This window comes from Euprymna scolopes, chromosome 1 (genome assembly GCF_053919585.1).
Source record: "Euprymna scolopes isolate OS-2025 chromosome 1, ASM5391958v1, whole genome shotgun sequence".
Taxonomy (NCBI): Eukaryota; Metazoa; Mollusca; class Cephalopoda; order Sepiida; family Sepiolidae; genus Euprymna; species Euprymna scolopes.
Genome location: NC_136482.1, coordinates 133,120,347 through 133,132,638, shown reverse-complemented (window position 1 = coordinate 133,132,638; position 12,292 = coordinate 133,120,347). Strand labels below are relative to the sequence as shown.

General features: G+C 37.0%; 2 protein-coding genes across 2 annotated transcripts in view; one reads left to right on the top strand and one right to left on the bottom strand.

Moving 5' to 3' along the window:
* The window catches only part of LOC145270024 (NF-kappa-B inhibitor-interacting Ras-like protein 1), a 360,313-nt gene that overhangs the window by 344,720 nt on the left and 3,301 nt on the right, over positions 1–12,292 (bottom strand). The gene's annotated exons all lie outside the window — the stretch shown is intronic.
* The window catches only part of LOC145269386 (DNA replication licensing factor mcm4-like), a 132,707-nt gene continuing 131,786 nt past the window's right edge, over positions 11,372–12,292 (top strand). The window contains exon 1 of the mRNA XM_080125101.1: positions 11,372–11,470. The gene's annotated coding sequence lies outside the window, so the exon portion shown is untranslated. The remainder of the gene's footprint in view (positions 11,471–12,292) is intronic.

The window sequence follows — 12,292 nt, the reverse complement described above, 5'->3', positions numbered from 1 at the left end:
CTATATTATTTTGTATACCCTCCTTTGTTGTGTGCTCCCCTGGTGGTGTTTATTCAGTCCATTTGTATGCTTTTATGTGTGTATGCATCTATCTGTACTCTTGCCAAATAATTTGTATTCATATGTATTTCTATGTATATGGTTTATGTGAATTATACATATTTATGTGTGCGTATATATATGTGTGTGTGCGTTGTTGTATATTAGTATATGACTGTGTGCATATGTTTGTGTATTGTTTTATATGTATGTGTATACATAAAATTATATATATATATGTATATTTGTATGTATGTTGGTTCTCTGTGGGGATATGCATATGTATTTTATTATTCTTAATTTTGTTACTATCTACCTGTGTGTCGCTACTTTTGAGTATTCTGTTGATTTAACTACTTCTTTTGCCTGAATATATTTATATATTTATATGTAAGTGTACTTGTATCTATGTTTTTAGTAATACTGTCTTGAATGTATTAATTTGTGATTTAATATGACTTTATATTTATATTTAACTAGCTTAAACTTTCAACTTAATAGTATAGAGTTACACCTTTAATTATATGCATGTATGTATATGTATATATATATATGCATATGTGTGTATATATATATATGTATATATATGTGTGTATGTGTGTATATGTATGTGTGTATGTGTGTGTATATATATATGTATTGTATTCTTTTTATATACATAAATATTAGTAGATTATTACTTATAATTTATTAGTCCTATTTAATTTATTTAATCCCCTCTCATGGCTAAATATGTTATATTAAAAAGATAATAAATATTAATTTTATTCTGTTTTTATTATTATTATTATTATTATTATTATTACTATTATTTTTTTATTATTACTATTATTATTATTAATAATAATAATAATTTTAATATTGTTTTATCATTATTATTTTTTTCTTTTACTTATATATTCATTTAATAAAAACGCGAAAACTTTAAACTTATATCATTTAGTATAAAAGGCTTAATTAATTGTAGACGTATGTTTGAACTGCGTTGATATTACTCGTGGACGTATGTTAGATGATAAATATGTCAGTTGGATACATTCGCTGTCTTTTTTGACATGTTCATTTCTAACGTTTAGATTGTATTTTCTGTTTGTATTTGTAATAATGTTGTCTCATTACTGAATTGTATAATTGTTCATAAATTGGTTGGCACGCAGATTTTTTCTTTTCTTTTTTTTTTTTTTCTATATACTGGCAACTTCTTTAAGATTCCCTTCCTATTAATTCTTACTTTCTCTCTTTCTCTCTTTAACTATATCTCATCATTCTTTCTTTTCCCTTCTAGTCCTTATTCTCTTTATAATAACCACTTATATCTTTTTTCTTTTTCTTCTCCATATTATATGTATATTTTTTCTCTCTATTTTCTTTCTCTATTTCTTTTTTCTCTTCTTAATCACTCTCTCTCCATTATAATCTTTTAACTTTATTTAAATTGCCCCCTCCCTCTTTACATCTTATAATTAAAGTTCTGTATTTTAAGTTTTTTAACTCCAACTTTTAAAGAGTTCCTACCTAAAATAAAAATCCATTATTCATTGAACTTTTGAATAGTCAAGTCGCTGCCTGATGATATCTGTTGTTTGATTGAAACAAGTGGCTATTTGTAGCAGCAGGATGTGACCATGTTTATATAACAATAAACAAGTATTATCAGCTCTTTTTATTGAGCACTATCTAACAACCTCGTTGAATTCATTAGTCCATTACTTTCGAATAAAAAAACCCGAATATATATATATATATATATATATATATATATAATAAATATAGAGACAATAAAAAGGAACACTGAGTTTAATTTGTCTCTAATGATATTTAGTGATTTTATTTAAACAAATTCCACTCAACCACTTTTCCATTTTGTTTTTTTATTCTCGTAAAGAAATACGTGAGTTTTTGATTTAATATATTTTATTTCTTCTTTATGGAGTGAATTAAAAAAAAAAACACAAAAACATTGAACGAAGCAGAAAATTGTTGTAGGTATTCAATCTTTTCAGGACAAAAGTTTTAAAATGTGGGGTTTCACTTAAAACAAAAAGGTGAAAGTGCACTGGGGGACCACCCGAAGACGGTTGGTTGTGCAGACTGCAAAAGGTGTTGATTCCGAAAGCAGTACTTAACATGGGGAGGTTGGGGGGCGGGGGTTATTCCGAAAAGTATTTTCTTTTTTCAACCTCCTCGTAATCAATTTCTTAAAAGTAAGTCTTCAGGTGGTCCCCCAGTACACTTTCACAAAAAAAAAAAAAATCAACATATTTTAAAAAAAACAAAACAAAGGTTTTAAACTTTTGACTTTGCAGGTAAATTTGCACAAAACTATTCTTTTTTTGTTGTTTTAAATTAGATTATTTTATTTATTGATCTTTTATCTTAAATTTGTGATATATAAATATGAGGTGAGAAAATTAATTATTTTCATTTTAATAGACATTTCAAAATGGGGGGGGGATTAAAAAAAAAATGCTTGTCTAGAATATTATATTCGGTTTATTGAAAGAACATAAAATTTCACATTAAACTTGTAAATATTGGAAAAATTGAACCAATAGAAAAATTTTGATAGATTTTTAAATTGAAAAAAATTAAACTCATAAAATTCAATTCATTTTATTACGTAGAAAAAATGGCTGCATGAGCGCGCACAGACCCTTTGTAAACACTGTTTTTTAAAAAATAAAGGTAAAATTTTACATCAAGGCCCGTCTCACGTTCGTGTAAAACAAAATATTTTTTTGTAGATTTCAGCGTGCTAAATACGAATCTGAAAACCGTTTCCATCGCAAAAATATTAGTTTTCATGATATGAAGAAATTACTTTTTTGAAAAGTGGGTGATCACTTTTCCATGTAAATTTAACTTAAAATGAGTACCCACTTTCTGGCCACCTGAGAGAGGGGGGCATTTTAGTGTTTATTAGCTAAAAGGGTCACCCACTTTTCGAAAAAGTAATTTCTTCATATCATGAAAACTATTTTTGGTAAATATCCAGATACGCTACGACAGAACACCGACCACTCTAATTTGTTTTTTTATAGGTAATTGAGGTCGCTGACAACAAATCTGATAGTCAAACTTGGGGCAAATTTACCGTTTGCATGACATTAACCCCTGAACCCACGAACTACTTTAAACCATTTGGCAGCTTCCGTTTACGCTGCATGCATACTGTAGCATAAACGACGGCTTCAACAAGCAAAAGTTTGAAATTAGATGAAAAAGAAATAAAGCAAGAAAAGAAAAGCACACCGAGTTGTGGGGGTGGAGAGGGGTGTAATTTAATTTTTTTTTTTTTTTTTTTTTTCCAGAATATAGAATTTTCTAATTTTCAAAAATACATTATAGCACTTTTCGGGTGGAAAATTTAAAATTAGATGAAAAAGAACAAATACCTTAATGAATCTTACTTTCCGGGCAGTTGGAAAACTGCTTCTGTGGTACCAGTATTCAAGAATTCTGGCAAAAGAACTGACCCATTAAATTATCGCCCCATTAGCCTCCTCCCACTTTTTGCCAAAATATTTGAGACCTTAATTAACCATGCTCTAGTCCATCACCTTACAGATGCTAAGCTTCTGACTGATCAACAATATGGATTTAGACAAGCCCGTTCAACAGCAGACATCCTAACTGTAATCTCTGAATGTATATACCATTCACTGAACAAAGCGGGGGAGGGCAGAGCAGTAGCTCTATGTAGAATCAAGAATACGCTTACCTTCCCTCTCCACCATTATGGACTTTTTAACTAATTTCAACATATTTATTCAGTAGCAATTAGTGGTATGCTAATTGCCATTGGACCAGCCTACAATTAGTCAGGGATGGTGGATTGTTCTATTTTGAGGCGCCTGATTGGCTAAACATGTCAGGAGGGGCAGGTGCCACTCTACAAATGCCAGCTGCTCTGGCATTCAGGGTTTTTTTTTTACTGTTCTAGGCTTCTGCCAGGAACTACACTCTGTCAATTATCGCATCCATTCAGCACAACATCTTCATTGGATTAGCTGGCTCACCCTAGCAATATTCTACATGGCGCTATGAACAGGATTGAGTGATATCCATTAACGGCGTCCAATACCGTTTTTTTTTTCTTGGGCGGTACCTGCGATGCCAATTGAAAGGGTGATTCGGTATGATGTGTTTCCCGTTTGCACTGTGTGTTAAGGTATTGATAGTTGATGGTTCATCTCGGCTTGCCATTCTTTTTCACAGTGATCACCATGGTACTGCACCAGTCAGTCGGTGTGTCGACGGGCACTGGAGCAATGATGCCCCTATCCACGTCGTTCCAGAGGTCTTGCTTGACCTGTTCTTTCAAATGGTAAGGCACCGGGATTGGGTTATGTTTGGCTTTTGGAATAGCCCCTTCCTTCAGGTGAATGTGTGCTGGAGGTCCAGTCATGGAGGGAAATACCCCGTCGTTCTTGAATGCAGTGTCCGCAAAACATTCTAACAGCCAGTCTTTTAATTTGCCGATGTTGGCTTCGGTGGCAGGGAAAGGGAGGCTGTCTGGACGCGTCGGTAGGGGTTTGACCCTGTTTTCTGTATCCTGCACTTTATTTTCGACTTCTAACGACTGCATAGCCATTGATGGGTTTGGGAATTCCTTATGTAATATCCCAACATCAATGCAGGCCGCCTTGCTGAAATAAAGCTGTTTTATCCTTTCACAAATGTAGAGGGCTTGTTTGGCTGTGTGCCTCCCCCCCCCCACACTGAACGTCACCGGCAACCAACCCTGACATTCAAGAGTGGAATCCCCGACTGCTCAAATAACTTTCCTCGATGGGATCAGGTTGTCTATGGTAAGGCCCATGTCTCTCAAGTGTATTGTGCCACCCAGACATATAGTGGCACTGCTGTCAGGGAATATCATCATGTTGATGCTATTATTTTCAGGGATGTTGTTTCTCTTCCTTGGGTCTGGATTGGGTGAAAATGGGGTTACCGTTGCCTTTATTTCGGTAACTTGCTCTATTGGTGTGGACGAGTACCTGTTTGTTGCCTGATCAAATGTAATGTGGGTGATCAGGCTGTCCATTGCTGCCTCGTCAAGTTCGGCGCTTTTGACAGCAGCTCTGCAGCGTTCCCTCTTGATCGACCGGCACACTCGGGCAAAGTGGTTTGATCTTCTACAATTGCTGCATGTTTGGCCCCATGCTGGGCAAGATAGGTAGCGAGGTTTCATCCCTGGGGTGCCATGTTGACTGTTTCCACACCCGCTGCAATGAGGTGTTGACCCCATGTCGTTGTTGTAATTGCAATTTGAGGGGGGGGGGGGGGCTAACGCGAGTCTGGGCTCCTATTTTTTTTGCACTGACCCAGAGCACAGGTATGCGCCGATAGGAGGCAAAGCAGCAGCAATCGCATGGGCGTTAGAAAAATGCTGTGTGTTTGTTATGGGTTGCCCTAATCTCATAGTGGTGATGGATCACGAGCCACTGAAGGGCCTGTTTGGTGATAGAGATCTAAGCAAGATCCAGAACCCCCGACTGTTTAGATTGAAGGAAAAAACCCTGAGATACCACTTCAACATACAACATTGTCCTGGGAAATGGCATAGGGGGCCCGACGCTTTCTCCCGTAACCCAACGGCCGTGATGAACGCCCTCCTTGACGTATTTCCCTTCCAGCCTTCCAAATCAGACACTTCAGAATCCGAGAACCTCAATAGCATAGTTGAATCTACTGCTCTCATATCAACATTTGGGTACAATGACAACGTAGCAATCACATCACCAGGCACCATCAAGGCAGCAGGACGTCATGACCCACAGTACCAAAAGTTGATAAGTACGGTACAGCAAGGTTTTCCTGAAACACAAACTCTCACTTCACCCAAAGTCGGTGAGTACTGAGAAGTACGGCACCGCCTCAGCACCGATGATGACCTGGTGCTCTTAGACAGAAGAATAGTCGTTCCAAAAGGTCAACGAGGAAATATACTGCGCTGCCTGCATTCAGGGCATAACTGGAATGAAAGCCCGAGCAAACAAATCCATATATTAGCCTGGAATGAATGCCTTCATCCGCAATACCAGGGAGAACTGCATGACTTGTACAAGGATCGCACCGAGCCAGCCCCGGGAACCAATTACATTGACACAGTCCCCAGAGTGGCCATTCCAGCAGATTGTCATGGATCTGTTCCACTTTGGTGACCACAGATACCTTGCTTGCGCTGACAGATTAACTGGCTGGCTCATCTTGTACCACCTAAGCCAAGGGCAGGCAACCACCTCTCGGCTCATCTCAATCTGTCGGGAGATATTTCAAGCATATGGTTCCCCAGAAGAACTCAGCAGTGATGGTGGCCCGCCGTTCACATCCCTCCCATTCAAGCAGTTTCTAGAGAAATGGTCTGTAAAGCACAGGTTATCATCTGTGGCCTATCCACAATCCAATGGTCGAGCGGAGCTAGCTGTCAAAACAGCCAAGAGGGTTGTAGATGGCAGCACAGGACCAGAAGGGTCCTTAGATAACAACAAGGCTGCCAGGGCTATCCTACAATACAGAAATACCCCTATACAGGGTATCGGCCTATCCTCAGCACAGCTTCTGCTCCACAGGCGACTTCGAGACTACCTCCCCTCTCATCCGACCCTTTACAAGCCACATCTGGAATGGATCGCCGCGGCTCGAAAGCGCGAGATAACCCTGTCTCGGCGCAACACACAGCTCATAGAGATGTATAACCATACAGCCCATTCTCTCCGCCCACTACAAAGTGGGGACTTGGTCATACTACAAAGAAACAACCGTCTCTGGGACATCACTGATCGGGTGATTGAAGCCCTCCCCAATCGGCAGTATCGTATCAGAGTTGATGGCTCTGGTAGAATCACCTTGCGGAATCGGCGGTCCCTCAGAAAACTTGAGACTCCCACATCTCCAAAGCTCATCCCAAGCACGCTACCAGGGGCCCCACCTCACATACCCCAAGTGACAGAGACAAACAGCCCTGTCGTACCAGACCCTCAATTTGACCTTTGGACACAGCAACCCAGTGGGAACATCACTCCGGAAGAAGTACCTGAACCTCCTAGACCAATGCCAACAAAGTCGGCGCGGGCACTTGCGATGCTATTTCAACATAATCAACCTGGCCGTGAGGAGCTCATTCCTCCTCGGAGGCCATTACCCCCACGTGATGGGGGAGGGGAGATGTAGAATCAAGAATGTGCTTACCTTCCCTCTCCACCATTATGGACCATTTAACTAATTTCAACATATTTATTCAGTAGCAATTAGTGGTATGCTAATTGCCATTGGACCAGTCTACAATTAGTCAGAGATGGTGGATTGTTCTATTTTGAGGCGCCTGATTGGCTAAACATGTCAGGAGGGGCAGGTGCCACTCTACAAATGCCAGCTGCTCTGGCATTCAGGGGTTTTACTGTTCTAGGCTTCTGCCAGGAACTACACTCTGTCAATTATCGCATCCATTCAGCACATCATCTTCATTGGATTAGCTGGCTCACCCTAGCAATATTCTACACTCTAGATATATCTAAGGATTTTGACAGGGTATGGCATGAGGGTCTCCTCAGGAAGATTAGATCATACGGTATCACTGGTAGAATACTTAACATGATTAAATACTTCTTAGATAAGAGAAAAATCCAGGTTGTCCTCGACGGTCGTACATCTAAACAATATGATATAAATGCGGGAGTGCCCCAGGAGTCTATCCTTGGACCTCTACTGTTCCTGATATTCATAAATGACCTCCCCGACAAAATTTCCTTTGAGATGGGTATATATGCTGATGACACCACACTCTATAACAGGCACGACAGGAAAACAAATGAACACATATCTAAAGAAATGGCAGAAACACTAGAGGATGACCTCCAATCTGTAGTGGAATGGGGACAAAAATGAATGGTCACGTTCAATGCCGACAAGACTAAACTAGTTTCATTCAATAATTACAAGAAACCTTCTCTACCACTTACCTATAGCAATGGCCAACGACTCTTTATCTGAGAGTACGTCTTTCAAGCTCCTTGGCCTAACGTTCACAGGAAACATGAGTTGGAACAATTACATCGAGGGCATTGCCAGGGCCGTTCCAAGGAAGGTGGGCTCTCTCTACCGTGCTAGAAAACTACTAACACCCAAAAGTATCCTGTACCTCTATAAGGCAACCATTCGCCCATGTATGGAGTATTGCTGTCATATTTGGGCTGGTGGATCAGCTACTAGTCTCTCGCTCGTTGACAAGGTTCAAAAGAGAGTCGCAAATCTGATAGGCCCTGAACTGACATCTAAGCTTCAGCCTCTGTCCCATCGACGAAATGTTGCATCCCTCTGCCTGTTCTACAAGTATATTAATGGTGAATGCTCTGACGAACTGCAAGCACTTGTGCCCCCACGACGTGAACACCCTCGACAGACCCGACAGGTTGCAAAATCCCACCCCCACACTGTAGAGATCCCTAGATGTAAAAGATCTTTCTACTCCAGTAGTTTCTTCCCCAGAACCGCTAGACTTTGGAATTCCATTCCAGGTCTCTGCTTCCCCAACTGTACTGACGTGCAAAAGTTCAAGTGCAACGTGAACCAACATCTTGCTGCCCAAATCCCTACATAGTTGTTGCCCCTGATAGTAGCCCCCTACACCAAAGTGGCAATGTACCTTGTTTGGGGTGAAAATGTAATAAAAAAAAAATAAATAAAATAAATAAATAAAACAAGAAAAGGAAAGCACTCCAAGTTGGGGAGAGAGGAGGGGGGGGTAATTTAATTGTGTTTTTTTCCTGGAACATAGAATTTTCAAAAAGTAACGCCCCGACATTTACCTATTAGAACACCATTTAACATTTTTCGAAGATTTTACTGTTTACATTGGGGGTGTTCTAATTGGTAAATGTCGGGGCGTTACTTACGGAAAGACAGTAAACTAAACTGCAGAAACAACTATTAAGCCACATAAGTTCTATAATTGAATCCCCCTCCCCGCAAAAAAAAGAACGAAAAGCATAAAAATGTTTGGTGCTTTTGTTTTTGTAAACCGCATTAAAAACTACGTGAGATAAAAAAAAAAAAGAAAAAAAAAAGGTCCCCCAATTTGTACTTTTCTTTAATCGTAAGTCATTAAAAAAATGTCAGTCCGTAATTTTTTGATTGATACGCCATGTGAGAAGGGAGTTTGTAGGTGAAGCAAGCCGTCGTTTATGCTACAGCGCGCATGTGCGTAGCGTAAACGGAAGCTGCCAAATGGTTGAAAGTAGTTCGTGGGTACAGGGGTTAATACCATGCAAACGATAAATTTGCTCCAAGTTTGACTATCAGATTCGTTGTCAGCGACCTCAGTTACCTTAAAAAAAAAAAAAAATTAGAGTGGTCGGTGTTCTGTTGTAGCGTATCTGGATATTTGGGTTTGTATTACTGTACACATAGATTCGAAAAAGTTGTCAAAAAACAAATATATAACAAATAAATGTTATCAAAGGCAAGATAAATTACTTTTCTACCAAACTGGATATAATTTTCGTGTTTTTATTCAATTTAACATGCTTATTTAGCTCAAAAAACATGCAGTGTTTACCGATGTATGTATTGGAAAATTCAAAATGGCGGCCGACTCTCTCTTTAACACGGTAAGTTCGGGAAAAGGTGTTATAAATAATAAACTAGACAAAATACTGTTAGAAATTCGCTCAATATATGTTACCGTGACATAACTTGACATATATTCGGTGGTTTTTTAATAGTATTTTGTCAAGTTTATTATTTATAACACCTTTTCCCGAACTTACCGTGTTAAAGAGAGAGTCGGCCGCCATTTTGAATTTTCCAATACATCGGTAAACACTGTATGCTTTTTGAGCTGAATAAACATGTTAAATTGAATAAAAACACGAAAATTATATCCAGTTTGGTAGAAAAGTAATTTATCTTGCCTTTGATAACATTTACTGGGTTTGTATTACTGTACACATAGATTCGAAAAAGTTGTCAAAAAACAAATATATAACAAATAAATGTTATCAAAGGCAAGATAAGTTACTTTTCTACCAAACTGGATATATTTTTTGTGTTTTTATTCAATGTAACATATTTATTCAGCTCGAAAAACATACAGTGTTTACCGATGTATGTATTGGAAAATTCAAGATGGCGTCTCACACCCTCTTTAACACCGTAAGTTTGGGAAAAGGTGTTATAAATAAAAAACTATACAAAATGATGTATTGGAAAATTCAAGATGACGTCTCGTCTCACACCCTCTTTAACACCGTAAGTTTGGGAAAAGGTGTTATAAATAAAAAAACTATACAAAATACTATTAAAAACCCGCCGATTATATGTCAACCTATGTCATGGTAACATATATTGGGCGAGTTTTTAAACAGTATTTTAACCGGTTTTTTATTTATTACACCTTTTTCCAAACTTACCGTGTTAAAGAGAGAATCGGCCGCCATCTTGAATTTTCCAATACATCGGTAAACACTGTATGCTTTTCGAGGTGAATAAACATGTTAAATTGAATAAAAACACGAAAATTATATCCAGTTTGGTAGAAAAGTAACTTATCTTGCCTTTGATAACATTTATTTGTTATATATTTGCTTTTTGACAACTTTTTCGAACCCGGATATTTACTCTATTTTTTTTTTTTTTTTTGCGACGGAAACGGTTTTCAGATTCGTTTTTAGCACACTGAAATCTACAAAAAAATATTTTGTTATATACGAACGTGAGACGAGCCTTAAGATAAAATACAAAAATAAAAGAATATTTCTATTATTTTTCAAAAAAACTTTAATAGTTTATTTTGGAAGTATATTCCATAAACAAATTAAACAAACCACTTTAAAAAGAGAAATTACCAGTTTTGTATATTTTATTCGCGGTTTTGTGTTAAGGGTGTCAAAAATTCAACAAATTATAGCAAATTATAAATGTAAATTCTTTCCTTTCTCTTCGGATTAATGAACGCTCTCTGAAATACGCTCCGTACAAGATCGGAGCCAATGCGTATTTCGCTATGTCAGTTATGTATGTACGTCCACCACGAAGCAAGAGGATATTTTTTTTTCATCTGCCATTGTTTATAAATAAGAGAGATAACTCAATTCGAACTATTGAGATCAAATCAGTAAATGGCTCAAAAATCGTAAAAAATTATTTTCTACGTATACAAAAAGTACGTACATTGTAATGATTTTTCTGTATCTTTGTTTTTCAATTAAGTCGAATTAAAATAATCTTTTTTATCATGAAAGAAATGAGATGATTTTCGAAGAATTAAACAAAGAGAAAAACTGAAAATAAGTTTAGTATTTATTTATTTATTTAATAAACACGTGATCTTCATTTCCCGCGCTTTCTGAACACGTGATCTTAGTTTGGCGCTGTTTTTCATACTTTCATCAACCTTCATTCTCGTTGTCGCGACCAACTTTTTAAACCGGTATTTTGAATTTTCTTTTTTAATATGAATTTTGTTCTTTTTATATTGTTTTTATGTGAACCATTTAGAAACAAAATTATTTGAAAATTTTCTGAGATAATTTGTGACGTCGCTCACATTTACATGAAATGGTTTCATTCATGTTTTGTTTAGAAAAAAAAAACAAAAAAAACCTTTTCTTCAGCATAATTTTGGGTTTGTTTTACGACCCACAGAGATACAAAAAAGTTGTGTGCTCTTCTTGCACTTATTGATCCGTGCTAAAATAATAACATTATTAAAAAAAAAAAAAAAAAAAAAAAAAAAGCCATTTTTAACATGGGGAGGGAGGGGAGGCTGTTTTGTACCTATTCTGTACTTTAACCTTACAATTGAATAAAAAAAACATATCCTAAAACTTAAATAAAACTTGAAATACGATTTAAAAAATAGCGCGGATCAGTAAATGCATTAGCACCAAAAGTTGTAAAAAAATATGTAACAAATAAACGTTATCAAAGTTACTTTTCTACCTAAAGTTTCGGATGTTTTTATTTTATGTAAAATGTTTATTCGGTTCGAAAAACACGTCGTTAACTGCTACATGCGCACAAGAAAAAGTGGCCACGATGGCTCTTGATATATTTTGAAGTTTTGATAACGATTTCACAATAAAAATAAGGCAAAATACTAAATGTTAACGTGACATTTTCTTGGATTTGGTTTCTACCACTGTTTTGTAATTTTTATTTTTAAGTCTTTGTCAAAACTTAAAAGATGCCAAGAGAGCTCGCGGCCGTTTTTTTTTTGTTTTGTTTTTCTCGTGTAACAATCGACACTAGT